Source organism: Rutidosis leptorrhynchoides, chromosome 4 (assembly GCF_046630445.1).
Source record: "Rutidosis leptorrhynchoides isolate AG116_Rl617_1_P2 chromosome 4, CSIRO_AGI_Rlap_v1, whole genome shotgun sequence".
NCBI lineage: Eukaryota > Viridiplantae > Streptophyta > Magnoliopsida > Asterales > Asteraceae > Rutidosis > Rutidosis leptorrhynchoides.
The window spans coordinates 38,498,826-38,518,472 of record NC_092336.1 but is presented as its reverse complement, the minus strand read 5'-3'; positions in this window follow the sequence as shown (position 1 = coordinate 38,518,472).

Below are 19,647 nucleotides of genomic sequence, written 5' to 3'. Positions count from 1 at the left end.
GCTTCGCCGATATGGATTTCCATTCGAGCTCCGAGAACAGCGTTACCGGAATGGATCAACCAATTTCCCATCATCTATTCTGGATGAATTGGGGATGGGTTCGTAATATACTAAATTTCTGGAGGCAAGAAGAAGGTGATCCATTCCATCCACCAAATTGTCCTCTTAACGATGAACCTGAAGCACTTACCGGCGAACCTATTCGAAACACCATTTTCTCGCTCATTTCTAGAGTATCTCGTCATGATTACATACTATCCCATATTTCAAATCTTGTTCATTCGCTCGTTCCAACCGTCAATCATCCCGGTATAATAGAAGAAGTCAACGAACTCCGTGCTCGGGTAGTGGTTTTGGAGAATATGGTGCGAAGGTTACAAACACCAACAGCAGCACTAGCAGCATAATCCTACCATCGTCAACGCCGACAGTACCTTTATCACCCCAATCACAACCGCGCCTTAAATCTCAACATCACAATCTGTATCTCGAATATCAACATCACACGACTCAATATCTGTACTTCGAGTATGATCTTCGTTCTATATATCGTTCTACATCGATTATCTTCGCTTTACGTATCGTATGACGATTATGTAATTTCTAAAGTCTTAGAGATTATGTAACCTAGAATTAACGATAAATCAAATGAGTTTAATATCTTATTGACTCATTAAATCTATGATTATCTCTGAAGAAAATATATATGCAAGTATATTTTCATAAAGATAGTAATTAAAAATTCCTTCGTACAAACTATTAATGATGAAAATATTTTAACGGGTGGGTAGTACCCGAGGAATATTTAGAATTCACATTAATAAGTTATATTGTACATTCTTGAATCTGATTCAACGGTTATCTATTATCTTACTTACAACCACCGATATTCGTATCCGCTCACCCCAGAATAACCATTTTCAATCAAATTTCATATTCGGATTTTGACCTACCAGAATCCAACAAGTGGCATAAAGAAGAAAACATTGGACAAAATAAAAAAAAAATTGTTAGAAACACACGATTTAACTAATTAAAAATCTATTAAGGATTCCACGCTAACTGTTCCGGCTAACTCTGGACAATTAAAATGAATTAAAATGTTGATTGTAACATATGAAGCTAAACAATTCTTCAAGCTTGCCACTTGATTTTATCTTAAACCTCATTCGTAACTTGACGATTACAATTCGCATTCAAATCCTTTCATGATTCCTGAAAACACCTCGACCGAGAAGTTGAACCCGCCGCACCTTGCCTACGGAATGAAGATTTATACATACAGTTATACACCTGAAGAACTCTCGAACCCAAATTCATAATTTAACACATAACGTATTGAATCCTTTGCCATTTATTAGCAAGAACAACCCTACAATTCCTTTTCAAGAAGCTAATTTTGTCACAGCTCCACTTCGAATTTTCAGTGAGATTATTTCTATTATAATCATGATATTTATACCTTGTCCTTTCGCCGTCATTACCGGAAAACCTTTTATATCCCTCGACAACATCAACAGGTGCACCAGCAGATCGTTATCCTTTTGGCGAAATCAACAATCAGTATTTTGAAAATCTCGCGGAACTTCTTCCATCATATCTATAATGTCTATCCCTAAGAATTTCATAATCTGAACGTGAAGTTTCTGAAAAACACCCGGGACTATGAAATAGTTCTTGAAATGCTAACGAAGCAGCAAAAACTGTAAACGACTTTAACGGTCAAAAGTTTGATGACAAAGAATAGTAAGGTGGTAAAGCTGAAAAAAAAAAAAAAGTTTGGAACTAGAAAACGGATGAAGCAAAGTATGAAAGAGGCTGTGGATAAATCACAGGGACTGAACCTGCTCTCAAAGAATACAAACGATTCCGTACCTGCTGAAACCGTCAGTAAGAACCCTACTCTTTATTCAAAACCTTGCCCGGATGATATTTTTCATCATCATCTTATCTTAGATATTATAAGATATCTTCATATCATTCGTTATACATATTTTTCATATTTCTGGAGATATTTTTACAACTATTCCTATCTGCGATCATTTATCTCTCCGTAACATCTGCGTTACAATATAAAAGAAACTGTGTTAATTTCTAAATTCTGAAACCTCCGAGATTAAAATATAAATGATTTGAAGTAGTGTTGGGAACTGATGCATGAATTAGTATAATATAATGAAACTTGATCAACTTCATTATATTACAGTAAGTCATGTTAAGTTTCTAATGGAATGTGATGATTCACAGTACCGTCATCATGTGCCATGTTACACGGCTCTTACATTCTATCAAGTCTCCAAACATATTAGAACGTATCACCTTGATAGTTCTATTTTTCTGGAATATTCGAGTAATTTAACGAATCAAGATCGTGCCATTACAATTTCATTCTAAAACCAATAGCTAGGTTCATTCCAAATTTCCTACCTACGAATTTCGGACCATTGTTCGCTTGGCTCGAGGACAGGAAGAAGAAACGAAGGGACAAAACCTCAGAATAGAAATAGGAACATAAACCACAGCAAATAAGAGAGAGCATTAACTGTGGATGACAATGATTTTAAGGGACGGGAGTAGGAACATCGAAATATAAGGGAAGGTATAAAACCTAACAACAACCCCGAAACTACAAACCGTGCATATCAATACGTATTGCAACGTAAAGGCACGGGAGAATTAAAAACATTATAATTCCAAGGAAAGGATAAAAGAGAATAGATTCTTCTGGTGATAGATGAAAAAGAAGAATGAAAGATATGAAAGTTAGAAATATAACAAGGATTAGAATGGGATGGAGCATATTAGCGAATGTCTTAAAGTAGGAACTAAAGAGAAAGAATAGAAGATGTGGGAAGAAAGAAAGGGAAGGAGGTAAATTTATAGTGAAATATTCGACAAAGAAATCAAAACAGATTGCCGCGTTAAATCAAAGAAGATCCTGATCGCCGCAAAACTAAATCTTATTACATAAGATTTTCTTTAAAACCCTTAAATCCCGGAAATCGATCATAATCACGTCATCGGTTACAACAATTCTATATTTACTCATTTCACTCTTTTGTGATAGCTTCGCTCGTGCGTCTCACATAACCGAATCGTTTTATCTAAATCTTTCAATAATGATAAAATTTCATTATTACCTCATATTCGTCATGAAAACATTCCTATTGTTATTTATGACAACCTCTACCAAATTTCGAGGACGAAATTTCTTTAACGGGTGGGTACTGTAACGACCCGGAAATTTCCGACCAAATTTAAACTCTAATCTCTATATGGTTCCGACACGATAAGCAAAAACCCTAAAGTTGACCAGCACTTTTTCGATCGTTCTATACTTATAAGATTAATATTTACATAAATTAAACCTTACCAACATGATAAGCAATCCAAATTGTTGAGACTTATGTTTTCGAAAAGAGTTTTACACAACGTTTGACCGTCTAGTTTGACCGATGATATCACGAACTATACAATATATGATAATTATACGTTTGTGTATATATATGTATATATACATATTTAACATGATCTAAGAATGTTTTAATATCTCATTTTGTATTAATAACAATAAGTTATAAGTATATTTTGAAACTACTAACTTAAGTTTTCAAAACGATAACCATACGTAACGTTATTTGACTTAAATACTTATGACCTATAATGTTTATACATATATCGTATAAGTAATGTATTTAATCACTTTTAAAGACTTAAATACATAAAACAATATAAGTATATTTACAAAAGATAGCTATATTTGAATCCTCGTTCCGTTTTCTCAAAGATTTCTATACGTATACCTAGGGTATATGTACCCGTATCATACGCAGCTTCTAGATGTATTTACTATTGGTATATACCAATAAAAATCTGCTCCTTAGCAGCCTTAAATGATTAAGAAACATGTGGAACCAACCATTTGTCAAGTAGAATGAATTATTTAGCAAGAAAACAAAGTTAGGTATTTTTTTTTTTCCTTTATAACCTAAAAACGTTTTTATGCATGCACACCATTTCTTCACCCCATTTTCTTATACTTACACTTCCATTTCTCTCTCAAAATACTCTTAACTTCATACTTGATCATCTCCAAGCATTTTCCGCATCATTTAGCTTCAAAAACCTTACTTAAACACCATAAGAAAACCATACAAAAACACTTCAAGAAATCCTTCCAAGAACACAAACTTACTTCCAATCTTTCATCCAATTCCATCACCCTTTTGGTTCTAGCTTTTTACTCCTCTTTTACAGAAACCTTGTCCAAGGAACTTGAGGTAGTATCTATGTTCATAACCTTATTCGATTCATATATATATAGCTATCATATTTTGTGGTATACAATTTTAACAACAAGAACATAGTTTGAAAGTTTTCAAACTTGTTTGCAAACTAAATAGATCCTTCTAACTTAACTTTTAAAATACTTCAAGACCTGTAATATAACTTAAATATATGCTAACTTAACAAGGTATAACTTGGTTTTTCAAAGAATATCTTAAAAACTGTTTTTACGACGTCGGAGTGTAACCAGGGACTGTTTTGGGTTGGATAATTAAAAACTATCTTAAACTTTGAATTGGAGGTTTATGTTCTGGAAAAATGATTTTTACTATAAATACATAGAAATTTCATGATTTAATTCAAAGTATAAGTATTTTTAGAAAAATGGTCATTAAGTGTTATTTTTTTGTAACAAAAATGTTTAACTTCATAAGTTTCACTAAAGTTTCACCTATGCCGTGTGATTTTGAATACAAACCAAGGTATTTTCAGTTCATAGTCTTAAAGAGGGACTCGATCCAAAGAGATGGCAAGTTGAATCAACGAAAACGGATTTGTAACGAAGAAACTATGACCGAAACAAAATTGGTTATCCTAGACTTGTTTAACTTCGGGATTAATTGGGAAAAATTAAATAAATCACATATTTCTAAGATAACATGATATTTTATATATATGTACTTATAATTCAATTTTATATGGTTCAGGATCACCCGTAAACAACACGAGAAGATTAATCATAAGATCCCATGTTTGTACGCAACACGTCATTTGACAACACCGGTACTTTATGTACGCAACACGTCATTTGACAACACCGGTACCGTGGGTCAAGATTAATCTCGACCAATACATATACGATGGGGTTTTATTTATTTCGTTGGGGGTTTTATTTATTTCATTGCGGGTATATTAAACATCTAAAAATGAACCATTAAAATTGAATTACTAACAACGAGCTGCTAACTACGGACTAAGGAATTATTCAAAGTATTAAAAGTATAACAAGTATATATATGTGACGTTTGTTTAAAAAGAAAAGGTATTGATATATTATATATGGATAGGTTCGTGATATCAACCGGAGACCAAGTCAAATTATATATATCTTCAAGACGAAAGTGAGTATATAGTCCCACTTTTAAACTCTAAATATTTCGGGATGAGAATACATGTATTTTATGTTTTACGTTATGGACACAAGTAACTGAAAAATATATTCTACGTTGAGTTGTACCACTGGCATACTTCCCTGTAGCTTGGTAACTAATATTTACAGCGGTATTGTAAACGTGAATCCTGTTGATAGATCTATCGGGCCTGACAACCCCAACCGGACTGGACGACCAGTATTCAACGGTTGCACAGTACTTCGTTTCGTGACTACACTTGGTACAGTGTAGTAAGATTTCATATTAAAGGGAATATGCGACGTGATTAATTGTTAAGTATGGTTACCAAGTGCTCAACCACTTAGAATATTTTTATTAAAATGTTTATATATGAAATCTTGTGGTCTATATTTATATCGCTGTCGACATTAAACCTATATCTCACCAACTTTATGTTGACATTTTAAAGCATGTTATTCTCAGGTATGAATTAAGTCTTCCGCTGTGCATTATCTCGTACTAAGGATACTACTTGAGGCCATTAAGGACTTATATCATAAGGCGTTGCATTCGAGTCATTGAAGTTCATAGAGACTATTATTAAGTAAATGGCGGTTTAGGTCATTTGAATATTATGAAATGTCAGGCGAATATGTCAATTATGGATGTAACTATAGATTGTCTTTTAAGAATAAATGCAACGTTTGTAAGATGTATCATATAGAGGGCAAGTACCTCGCAATGTTATCAACTATTGTAATTCGTTTGTAATCAATATGGACAACGTCCGGATGATTAGTTTCGGATCCTTTCAGCTATATTAAGATCTGTGTAAATTTTGCGAATACATATCTTTCCCTTTTCAACTTCATCCCTTATGTAGTTGAATCTCCGCTCAATGTGACGGGTCTTTTGGTGAGCACGAGGTTCCTTGATTTGAGCAATGGCACCTTCGTTGTCACAAAAGATCTCAAGAGGGTCCTGAATGGAAGGGACGACTCCTAAGTCGTCGATGAATTTCTTCATCCATGCAGCTTCTTGAGCTGCCAATGAGGCGGCAATGTACTTCGACTCTGTAGTGGATAATGCAACAACATACTATTTTGAACTCTTCCAAGAGACAGCACCTCCATTTAACATGAAGATATAACCGGATTGTGATCGAGAATCATCTCGATCAGTTTGAAAACTCGCATTCACGTAACCTTTTACAGCGAGTTCCTCCTCACCGGATCCGTATATAAGAAACATATCCTTAGTCCTCCTAAGGTATTTCAATATAGTTTTAACCGCAATCCAATGACTGTTTCCAGGGTTATTCTGGTATCTACTTGTCAAGCTGAGAGTGCGTGACACATCTGGTCTAGTACATATTATTGCATACATGATTGACCCAATAGCAGACGCGTATGGGACATTCTTCATTCTCTCTTGTTCATCTTTCGTGTTAGGGCACTGAGATGAACTTAGAAGTGTGCCTCTTTGAATAGGTACCAAACCTTTCTTAGAGTTCTCCTTCTTGAACCTTTTCAAGATCTTTTCAATGTATGCACTTTGATTCAAACCTATCAATTTCTTGGATCTATCTCTGTAGATCCTAATCCCCAAAATTTATTGTGCTTCTTTAAGATCCTTAATGGAGAAGCAGCCTTTTAGCCAAGTTTTAACACCTTGCATCGTCGGGATATCATTTCCAAATAATAATATGTCATCTACATATAATACAAGGAACATGATAGTGCTCCCACTAGCCTTCTTGTATACACAAGCTTCATCACCATTTTTAATGAAGCCAAATTTCTTGGCCTCCTCATTAAAACGATGATTCCACATTCTAGATGCTTGTTTCAATCCGTAGATTGACTTCTTTAACTTACATACTTTGTTAGGATACTTTGGATTAACAAAACCTTCAGGCTGAACCATATAGACATCTTTCTCAAGATATCCATTTAGGAAAGCGGTCTTAACATCCATTTGCCATATCTCATAATCATAATGAGCAGCAATGGCAAATAATATCCTGATAGACTTTAGCATTGTCACAGGTGAAAAAGTTTCATCATAGTCAATCCCTTGAGTTTAGGTGAAACCTTTTGCTACAAGTCTAGCTTTGTATGTATTCAAGTTTCCATGCATGTCGGTTTGTATCTTGAAAATCCATTTACAATCAACTAATCTAGAGTTAGGTGGTTGTAAAACAATTTCCCAAACTTGGTTGTCATACATGGATTGCATCTCGGAGTTCATGGCGTCAAGCCATTTATCTTTATCAACCCGTGACAAAACATCTTGATAGTTGGTTGGTTCATCAAAATCAACCACATAGCAATCATTCATGAGAAAACCATATCTCTCAGGAGGATTACTAATCCTATCAGATCTACGAATGTTCTGTATACTTTGATCATCCATTTGATCATTCTCAACATTTTCATGTTGAGTGCTAGTGTCAACCAATTGTGTATCATCCACTTGATCTTGAACCTCTTCAAGATCTACCTTCCTTTCACTATTACCTTCCATTAGGAACTTAGTTTCAAGGAATTCTGCCTTTCGAGCAACAAATACATTTTGCTCGGATGGATCATAGAAATAGTATCCCATATCATCCTTGGGATAACCTATGAAGATACACTTCGTAGATCGAGCATTTAACTTATTAGGGACGTAACGCTTAGGATAAGCTTCACATCCCCATACCTTTAAGTATGACAGAGATGGAGGTTTTCCAAACCACATCTCATGAGGAGTTCGTTCCACTTTCTTGGTTAGGGCTATATTTAGAATACGAGCCGTGGAGCATAGACAATAACCCCAAAATGATAGAGGTAACGAGCTTCTTACCATCATAGATTGAACCATATCCATTAGGGTTCGGTTCCTCCTTTCGGATACTCCATTAAACTGGGGTGTCCCGGGTGGGGTAAGTTGCGAGATAATCCCACAACTTTTAAGATGATCCTGGAAAGCATCGCTTAGGTATTCACCTCCTCTATAGGTACGAAGTACCTTGCTAGTTTTGTTGAGTTGATTTTGTACTTCGTTTTGATATTCTTTGAATGCTTCAAAAGTTTCGTCCTTGTGTCTCAATAAGTAGACATATCCGAAACGACTGAAGTCATCAATGAAAGTAACGAAGTATCTTTCACCATTTCTAGTTATGGGCTTAAATTGTAGTGACCCGAACTTTTCCATGTTTATATATATTAATTGAGATTGATATTTACATGATTAAATGTTTCCAACATGTTAAGCAATCAAACTTGTTAAGACTTGATTAATTGAAATAGGTTTCATATAGACAATTGACCACCCAAGTTGACCGGTGATTCACGAACGTTAAAACTTGTAAAAACTATATGATGACATATATATGGTTATATATATAGTTAACATGATATTATGATAAGTAAACATATCATTAATTATATTAACAATGAACTACATATGTAAAAACAAGACTACTAACTTAATGATTTTGAAACGAGACATATATGTAACGATTATCGTTGTAACGACATTTAATGTATATATATCATATTAAGAGATATTCATACATGATAATATCATGATAATATAATAATTTAAAATATCATTTGATATTATAAACATTGGGTTAACAACATTTAACAAGATCGTTAACCTAAAGGTTTCAAAACAACACTTACATGTAACGACTAACGATGACTTGACGACTCAGTTAAAATGTATATACATGTAGTGTTTTAATATGTATTTATACACTTTTGAAAGACTTCAATACACTTATCAAAGTACTTCTACTTAACAAAAATGCTTACAATTACATCCTCGTTCAGTTTCATCAACAATTCTACTCGTATGCACCCGTATTCGTACTCGTACAATACACAGCTTTTAGATGTATGTACTATTGGTATATACACTCCAATGATCAGCTCTTAGCAGCCCATGTGAGTCACCTAACATATGTGGGAACCATCATTTGGCAACTAGCATGAAATATCTCATAAAATTACAAAAATATGAGTAATCATTCATGACTTATTTACATGAAAACAAAATTACATATCCTTTATATCTAATCCATACACCAACGACCAAAAACACCTACAAACACTTTCATTCTTCAATTTTCTTCATCTAATTGATCTCTCTCAAGTTCTATCTTCAAGTTCTAAGTGTTCTTCATATATTTTACAAGTTCTAGTTACATAAAATCAAGAATACTTTCAAGTTTGCTAGCTCACTTCCAATCTTGTAAGGTGATCATCCAACCTCAAGAAATCTTTGTTTCTTACAGTAGGTTATCATTCTAATACAAGGTAATATTCATATTCAAACTTTGGTTCAATTTCTATAACTATAACAATCTTATTTCAAGTGATGATCTTACTTGAACTTGTTTTCGTGTCATGATTCTGTTTCAAGAACTTCGAGCCATCCAAGGATCCATTGAAGCTAGATCCATTTCTCTCTTTTCCAGTAGGTTTATCCAAGGAACTTAAGGTAGTAATGATGTTCATAACATCATTCAATTCATACATATAAAGCTATCTTATTCGAAGGTTTAAACTTGTAATCACTAGAACATAGTTTAGTTAATTCTAAACTTGTTCGCAAACAAAAGTTAATCCTTCTAACTTGACTTTTAAAATAAACTATACACATGTTCTATATCTATATGATATGCTAACTTAATGATTTAAAACCTGGAAACACGAAAAACACCGTAAAACCGGATTTACGCCGTCGTAGTAACACCGCGGGCTGTTTTGGGTTAGTTAATTAAAAACTATGATAAACTTTGATTTAAAAGTTGTTATTCTGAGAAAATGATTTTTATTATGAACATGAAACTATATCCAAAAATTATGGTTAAACTCAAAGTGAAAGTATGTTTTCTAAAATGGTCATCTAGACGTCGTTCTTTCGACTGAAATGACTACCTTTACAAAAATTACTTGTAACTTATTTTTCCGACTATAAACCTATACTTTTCTGTTTAGATTCATAAAATAGAGTTCAATATGAAACCATAGCAATTTGATTCACTCAAAACGGATTTAAAATGAAGAAGTTATGGGTAAAACAAGATTGGATAATTTTTCTCATTTTAGCTACGTGAAAATTGGTAACAAATCTATTCCAACCATAACTTAATCAACTTGTATTGTATATTATGTAATCTTGAGATACCATAGACACGTATACAATGTTTCGACCTATCATGTCGACACATCTATATATATTTCGGAACAACCATAGACACTCTATATGTGAATGTTGGAGTTAGCTATACAGGGTTGAGGTTGATTCCAAAATATATATAGTTTGAGTTGTGATCAATACTGAGATACGTATACACTGGGTTGTGGATTGATTCAAGATAATATTTATCGATTTATTTATGTACATCTAAATGTGGACAACTAGTTGTAGGTTACTAACGAGGACAGCTGACTTAATAAACTTAAAACATCAAAATATATTAAAAGTGTTGTAAATATATTTTGAACATACTTTGATATATATGTATATATTGTTATAGGTTCGTGAATCAACCAGTGGCCAAGTCTTACTTCCCGACGAAGTAAAAATCTGTGAAAGTGAGTTATAGTCCCACTTTTAAAATCTAATATTTTTGGGATGAGAATACATGCAGGTTTTATAAATGATTTACAAAATAGACACAAGTACGTGAAACTACATTCTATGGTTGAATTATCGAAATCGAATATGCCCCTTTTTATTAAGTCTGGTAATCTAAGAATTAGGGAACAGACACCCTAATTGACGCGAATCCTAAAGATAGATCTATTGGGCCTAACAAACCCCATCCAAAGTACCGGATGCTTTAGTAATTCGAAATTTATACCATATCCGAAGGGTGTCCCGGAATGATGGGGATATTCTTATATATGCATCTTGTTATTGTCGGTTACCAGGTGTTCACCATATGAATGATTTTTATCTCTATGTATGGGATGTGTATTGAAATATGAAATCTTGTGGTCTATTGTTACGATTTGATATATATAGGTTAAACCTATAACTCACCAACATTTTTGTTGACGTTTAAAGCATGTTTATTCTCAGGTGAATATTAAGAGCTTCCGCTGTTGCATACTAAAATAAGGACAAGATTTGGAGTCCATGTTTGTATGATATTGTGTAAAAACTGCATTCAAGAAACTGATTTCGAAGTAACATATTTGTATTGTAAACCATTATGTAATGGTCGTGTGTAAACAGGATATTTTAGATTATCATTATTTGATAATTTACGTAAAGCTTTTTAAACCTTTATTTATGAAATAAAGGTTATGGTTTGTTTTAAAAATGAATGCAGTCTTTGAAAAACGTCTCATATAGAGGTCAAAACCTCGCAACGAAATCAATTAATATGGAACGTTTTTAATCAATAAGAACGGGACATTTCAGTTGGTATCCGAGCGTTGGTCTTAGAGAACCAGAATTTTTCATTAGTGTGTCTTATCGAGTTTGTTAGGATACATTAGTGAGTCTGGCATTCGACCGTGTTTACTTGAAAAATGATTGCTTAACAAATTTTGTTGGAAACTATATATTTTTAACATGTGAATATTATGTGATATATTAATCTCTTAACGCGTTTGATATTATGTGATAGATGTCTACCTCTAGAACAAGTCCCATTGACTCACCTAATAATAATGAAGAGTCAAATGTAAATTGGAATGATTCGTGGACTGATTCACAAGTTCCCGAAGAGGAACCGGAAGAAGAGTCGGAACCGGAAGAAGAATCGGAACCGGAAGAAGAATCGGAACCGGATGAAGAAATAGAACCGGTGGGGGAAATAATAAAACGGTTAAGTAAAAGAAAATCCTCAACCAACCGACCAAGGTTAATTATGGTCAATGGTGTTTCCGCCAAGGAAGCAAAATATTGGGAGGATTACCAATTCTCCGATGAATCGGATTCCGACGAGAATTCCGATGATGTTATAGAAATTACCCCAACTGAATTTAAAAAGGCAAAAGAAAATAATTAGGGAAAGGGCATAAAAATAGAGAAATCTAATTCCAACCCCGATGAACTTTATATGTATCGTCAACGCCCGAAGTCCTTAAGTTGTAACAATGACCCGGGAACCTCTAAACCACCAGGTTTTTCTAAACCAATGTGGACAACGACGGCTCGTATTAGGGGAACATCATATATCCCTAGAAACTTGGCAAAACGAACCAAAACCGAAGAAGAAGAAACGAGCGAGTCAGAATAAGATAGTTGTATTCGTGTGGTGTAATATATGTAATATAGTGTGCTTATGCTTTATGATATATGTAAAAATTGCTTGTATTAATAAGTATTTTTTTTATGAATCTAACTCTTGTCTATTTTACATTATAAAAACACAAAATGGATAGACAACCCAATATTTTAAGAGACCTACCCGGAGACATGATTGATGAAATCTTGTCTAGAGTCGGCCAGAATTCCTCGGCACAACTATTTAAGGCGAGATCAGTTTGTAAGACATTCGAAGAACGTTCCAAGAATGTCTTGGTTTATAAGAGACTTTCGTTTGAAAGATGGGGGATATCACATTGGGAAACCCATAAGTTACGATGTGTTTACTTTGACGCATATATTGCGGGGAACCCAAATGCTATTTTACGCAACGGGTTAAGAAATTATTTTGACTCAATATATCCGAATATTGGACTTCGTGATTTAGAAAAAGCGGCTAACATACAACATAAAGAAGCATGTTATGCTTACGGATTAGTAATGTTCGCTTCTCACCAAAGTGAGAACAAGAACATCGGGCTACAACTATTAAACAAAACGTTTCCACAAGTGACGGAGTCGGTAATTGGGGTAAGAAATGAGGTTTTTAGATTATTACGGGACTGTTGGACATTACGTAACCCTCGTCCCTTTGACGACGTTACAACACGCTGTCTTATCAACGGCCATAACGGTTATGTTGCACAAGACCAAGGATGGGAAGTAGTCCTAGTAAAACCAGAATGCATGACTTGTTTCTGGACGTATGAATTACGTGTCTTTATTGCCTTTGCTGAACGACTTGTGTACTAGCTAGAATTATCTTCACAACTATCTTGTATCAAAGTTATTTTGTGCTATATTTCATGCTTTATGTAAAATAAGCGGTATTGTAAATTTGTAAAATATTGTATAAAAGTTTGAACGCGAAATATTATTATAATCAGTTTTTCATATAGAATTGTAGTAGTTGAATTGTATATTAGCTACTAAGTATGAACTTAACGGGTAGGTACTACCCGAATTTAAACTTATAAAACGCTAATATGAAGAAAAAGCTTTTATAAATGAGTTCATATTATGCTACAAAATACTATTAACTACTCTTAATATTCTGTATGATTAACTTGTTCCATTTAACTATTTTGAAGGAAATGGCACCGACTACTAGACACACCGTGAATATGAATGAAGAGGAATTCCGTACTTTTCTCGCTTCAAACATAGCCGCAGTACAGGCTGCGCTACATACCAACAATAACCTTGGATCTAGCAGTACAGGAAATCGTGTAGGATGCACCTACAAAGAATTCACTGCCTGCAAACCTTTGGAATTTGATGGAACCGAAGGACCGATCGGATTGAAACGGTGGACCGAGAAGGTCGAATCGGTGTTTGCCATAAGTAAGTGTACTGAAGAGGACAAAGTAAAGTACGCTACGCATACCTTCACAGGTTCTGCGTTAACATGGTGGAATACCTATCTAGAGCAAGTGGGACAAGATGATGCGTACGCACTACCGTGGTCAGCATTCAAGCACTTGATGAACGAGAAGTACCGTCCCAGAACCGAGGTCAATAAGCTCAAGATAGAACTTAGAGGGTTACGAACCCAAGGATTTGATATTACCACGTACGAAAGACGATTCACAGAATTGTGCCTATTGTGTCCGGGAGCATTCGAAGATGAGGAAGAGAAGATCGACGCGTTTGTGAAAGGATTACCGGAAAGAATCCAAGAAGATATAAGTTCACACGAGCCCGCCTCCATACAACAGGCATGTAGAATGGCTCACAAACTCGTGAACCAAATTGAAGAAAGAATTAAAGAACAGACTGCTGAAGAGGCCAATGTGAAGCAAGTCAAAAGAAAGTGGGAGGAAAACGGTGATAAGAATCACCAATACAACAACAACAGCAATTACAACAATAATCGCAACAATTATCCCAACAATCGCAACATCAATCGCAACTACAACAAACGGCCCAACAACAACAACAACAGCAGCAACTACAACAATCATCCCAACAACAATAATAACCGCAACAACAACAACAATCAGAAGCAGCTATGCCAAAGGTGTGAAAAGAATCACTCGGGGTTCTGCACCAAATTTTGCAACAAGTGTAAAAGAAATGGTCATAGCGCGGCGAAGTGTGAGGTCTACGGACCAGGGGTTAATAGAACGAAAGGAACAAATGGTGTCGGAACGAGTAATGGCGGAGCAAGTAGTGTCGGAGCAAGTTATGCCAATGTAGTTTGTTATAAATGTGGAAAACCGGGCCACATTATTAGAAATTGCCCGAACCAGGAGAACACAAATGGACAAGGCCATGGAAGAGTTTTCAATATTAATACGGCAGAGGCACAGGAAGACCCGGAGCTTGTTACGGGTACGTTTCTTATTGACAATAAATCTGCTTACGTATTATTTGATTCGGGTGCGGATAGAAGCTATATGAGTAGAGATTTTTGTGCTAAATTAAGTTGTCCATTGACGCCTTTGGATAGTAAATTTTTACTCGAATTAGCAAATGGTAAATTAATTTCAGCAGATAATATATGTCGGAATCGAGAAATTAAACTGGTTAGCGAAACATTTAAGATTGATTTGATACCAGTAGAGTTAGGGAGTTTTGATGTGATAATCGGTATGGACTGGTTGAAAGAAGTGAAAGCGGAGATCGTTTGTTACAAAAATGCAATTCGCATTATACGAGAAAAAGGAAAACCCTTAATGGTGTACGGAGAAAAGGGCAACACGAAGCTACATCTTATTAGTAATTTGAAGGCACAAAAACTAATAAGAAAAGGTTGCTATGCTGTTCTAGCACACGTCGAGAAAGTACAAACTGAAGAAAAGAGCATCAATGATGTTCCCGTCGCAAAAGAATTTCCTGATGTATTTCCGAAGGAATTACCGGGATTACCCCCACATCGATCCGTTGAATTTCAAATAGATCTTGTACCAGGAGCTGCACCAATAGCTCGTGCTCCTTACAGACTCGCACCCAGCGAGATGAAAGAACTACAAAGCCAATTACAAGAACTTTTAGAGCGTGGTTTCATTCGACCAAGCACATCACCGTGGGGAGCTCCTGTTTTGTTTGTCAAGAAGAAAGATGGTACATTCAGGTTGTGTATCGACTACCGAGAGTTGAACAAACTTACCATCAAGAACCGCTACCCACTACCGAGAATCGATGACTTATTTGATCAACTACAAGGCTCGTCTGTTTATTCAAAGATTGACTTACGTTCCGGGTATCATCAAATGCGGGTGAAAGAAGATGATATTCCAAAGACTGCTTTCAGAACACGTTACGGTCATTACGAGTTTATGGTCATGCCGTTTGGTTTAACTAATGCACCAGCTGTGTTCATGGACCTTATGAACCGAGTGTGTGGACCATACCTTGACAAGTTTGTCATTGTTTTCATTGATGATATACTTATTTACTCAAAGAATGACCAAGAACACGGTGAACATTTGAGAAAGGTGTTAGAAGTATTGAGGAAGGAAGAATTGTACGCTAAGTTTTCAAAGTGTGCATTTTGGTTGGAAGAAGTTCAATTCCTCGGTCACATAGTGAACAAAGAAGGTATTAAGGTGGATCCGGCAAAGATAGAAACTGTTGAAAAGTGGGAAACCCCGAAAACTCCGAAACACATACGCCAGTTTTTAGGACTAGCTGGTTACTACAGAAGGTTCATCCAAGACTTTTCCAGAATAGCAAAACCCTTGACTGCATTAACGCATAAAGGGAAGAAATTTGAATGGAAGGATGAACAAGAGAAGGCGTTTCAATTATTGAAGAAAAAGCTAACTACGGCACCTATATTGTCATTGCCTGAAGGGAATGATGATTTTGTGATTTATTGTGACGCATCAAAGCAAGGTCTCGGTTGTGTATTAATGCAACGAATGAAGGTGATTGCTTATGCGTCTAGACAATTGAAGATTCACGAGCAAAATTATACGACGCATGATTTGGAATTAGGCGCGGTTGTTTTTGCATTAAAGACTTGGAGGCACTACTTATATGGGGTCAAAAGTATTATATATAACGACCACAAAAGTCTTCAACACATATTTAATCAGAAACAACTGAATATGAGGCAGCGTAGGTGGATTGAATTGTTGAATGATTACGACTTTGAGATTCGTTACCACCCGGGAAAGGCAAATGTGGTAGCCGACTCCTTGAGCAGAAAGGACAGAGAACCCATTCGAGTAAAATCTATGAATATAATGATTCACACTAACCTTACTACTCAAATAAAGGAGGCGCAACAAGGAGTTTTAAAAGAGGGAAATTTAAAGGATGAAATACCCAAAGGATCGGAGAAGCATCTTAATATTCGAGAAGACGGAACCCAGTATAGGGGTGAAAGAATTTGGGTAACAAAATTTGGAGATATGAGAGAAATGGTACTTAGAGAAGCTCATAAAACCAGATACTCAATACATCCTGGAACGGGGAAGATGTACAAGGATCTTAAGAAACATTTTTGGTGGCCAGGTATGAAAGCCGATATTGCTAAATATGTAGGAGAATGTTTGACGTGTTCTAAGGTCAAAGCTAAACATCAGAAACCATCAGGTCTACTACAACAACCTGAAATCCCGGAATGGAAATGGGAAAACATTACCATGGATTTCATCACTAAATTGCCAAGGACTGCAAGTGGTTTTGATACTATTTGGGTAATAGTTGATCGTCTCACCAAATCAGCACACTTCCTGCCAATAAGAGAAGATGACAAGATGGAGAAGTTAGCACGACTGTATTTGAAGGAAGTCGTCTCCAGACATGGAATACCAATCTCTATTATCTCTGATAGGGATGGCAGATTTATTTCAAGATTCTGGCAGACATTACAGCAAGCATTAGGAACTCGTCTAGACATGAGTACTGCCTATCATCCACAAACTGATGGGCAGAGCGAAAGGACGATACAAACGCTTGAAGACATGCTACGAGCATGTGTTATTGATTTCGGAAATAGTTGGGATCGACATCTACCGTTAGCAGAATTTTCCTACAACAACAGCTACCATTCAAGCATTGAGATGGCGCCGTTTGAAGCACTTTATGGTAGAAAGTGCAGGTCTCCGATTTGTTGGAGTGAAGTGGGGGATAGACAGATTACGGGCCCGGAGATTATACAAGAAACTACCGAGAAGATCATCCAAATTCAACAACGGTTGAAAACCGCCCAAAGTCGACAAAAGAGCTACGCTGACATTAAAAGAAAAGATATAGAATTTGAAATTGGAGAGATGGTCATGCTTAAAGTTGCACCTTGGAAAGGCGTTGTTCGATTTGGTAAACGAGGGAAATTAAATCCAAGGTATATCGGACCATTCAAGATTATTGATCGTGTCGGACCAGTAGCTTACCGACTTGAGTTACCTCAACAACTCGCGGCTGTACATAACACTTTCCATGTCTCGAATTTGAAGAAATGTTTTGCTAAAGAATATCTCACTATTCCGTTAGATGAAATCAAAATCAACGAAAAACTTCAATTCATCGAAGAACCCGTCGAAATAATGGATCGTGAGGTTAAAAGACTTAAGCAAAACAAGATACCAATTGTTAAGGTTCGATGGAATGCTCGTAGAGTACCTGAGTTCACCTGGGAGCGTGAAGATCAGATGAAGAAGAAATACCCGCATCTATTTCCAGAAGATTCGTCAACACCTTCAACAGCTTAAAATTTCGGGACGAAATTTATTTAACGGGTAGGTACTGTAGTGACCCGAACTTTTCCATGTTTATATATATTAATTGAGATTGATATTTACATGATTAAATGTTTCCAACATGTTAAGCAATCAAACTTGTTAAGACTTGATTAATTGAAATAGGTTTCATATAGACAATTGACCACCCAAGTTGACCGGTGATTCACGAACGTTAAAACTTGTAAAAACTATATGATGACATATATATGGTTATATATATAGTTAACATGATATTATGATAAGTAAACATATCATTAATTATATTAACAATGAACTACATATGTAAAAACAAGACTACTAACTTAATGATTTTGAAACGAGACATATATGTAACGATTATCGTTGTAACGACATTTAATGTATATATATCATATTAAGAGATATTCATACATGATAATATCATGATAATATAATAATTTAAAATATCATTTGATATTATAAACATTGGGTTAACAACATTTAACAAGATCGTTAACCTAAAGGTTTCAAAACAACACTTACATGTAACGACTAACGATGACTTGACGACTCAGTTAAAATGTATATACATGTAGTGTTTTAATATGTATTTATACACTTTTGAAAGACTTCAATACACTTATCAAAATACTTCTACTTAAAAAAAATGCTTACAATTACATCCTCGTTCAGTTTCATCAACAATTCTACTCGTATGCACCCGTATTCGTACTCGTACAATACACAGCTTTTAGATGTATGTACTATTGGTATATACACTCCAATGATCAGCTCTTAGCAGCCCATGTGAGTCACCTAACACATGTGGGAACCATCATTTGGCAACTAGCATGAAATATCTCATAAAATTACAAAAATATGAGTAATCATTCATGACTTATTTACATGAAAACAAAATTACATATCCTTTATATCTAATCCATACACCAACGACCAAAAACACCTACAAACACTTTCATTCTTCAATTTTCTTCATCTAATTGATCTCTCTCAAGTTCTATCTTCAAGTTCTAAGTGTTCTTCATATATTTTACAAGTTCTAGTTACATAAAATCAAGAATACTTTCAAGTTTGCTAGCTCACTTCCAATCTTGTAAGGTGATCATCCAACCTCAAGAAATCTTTGTTTCTTACAGTAGGTTATCATTCTAATACAAGGTAATATTCATATTCAAACTTTGGTTCAATTTCTATAACTATAACAATCTTATTTCAAGTGATGATCTTACTTGAACTTGTTTTCGTGTCATGATTCTGTT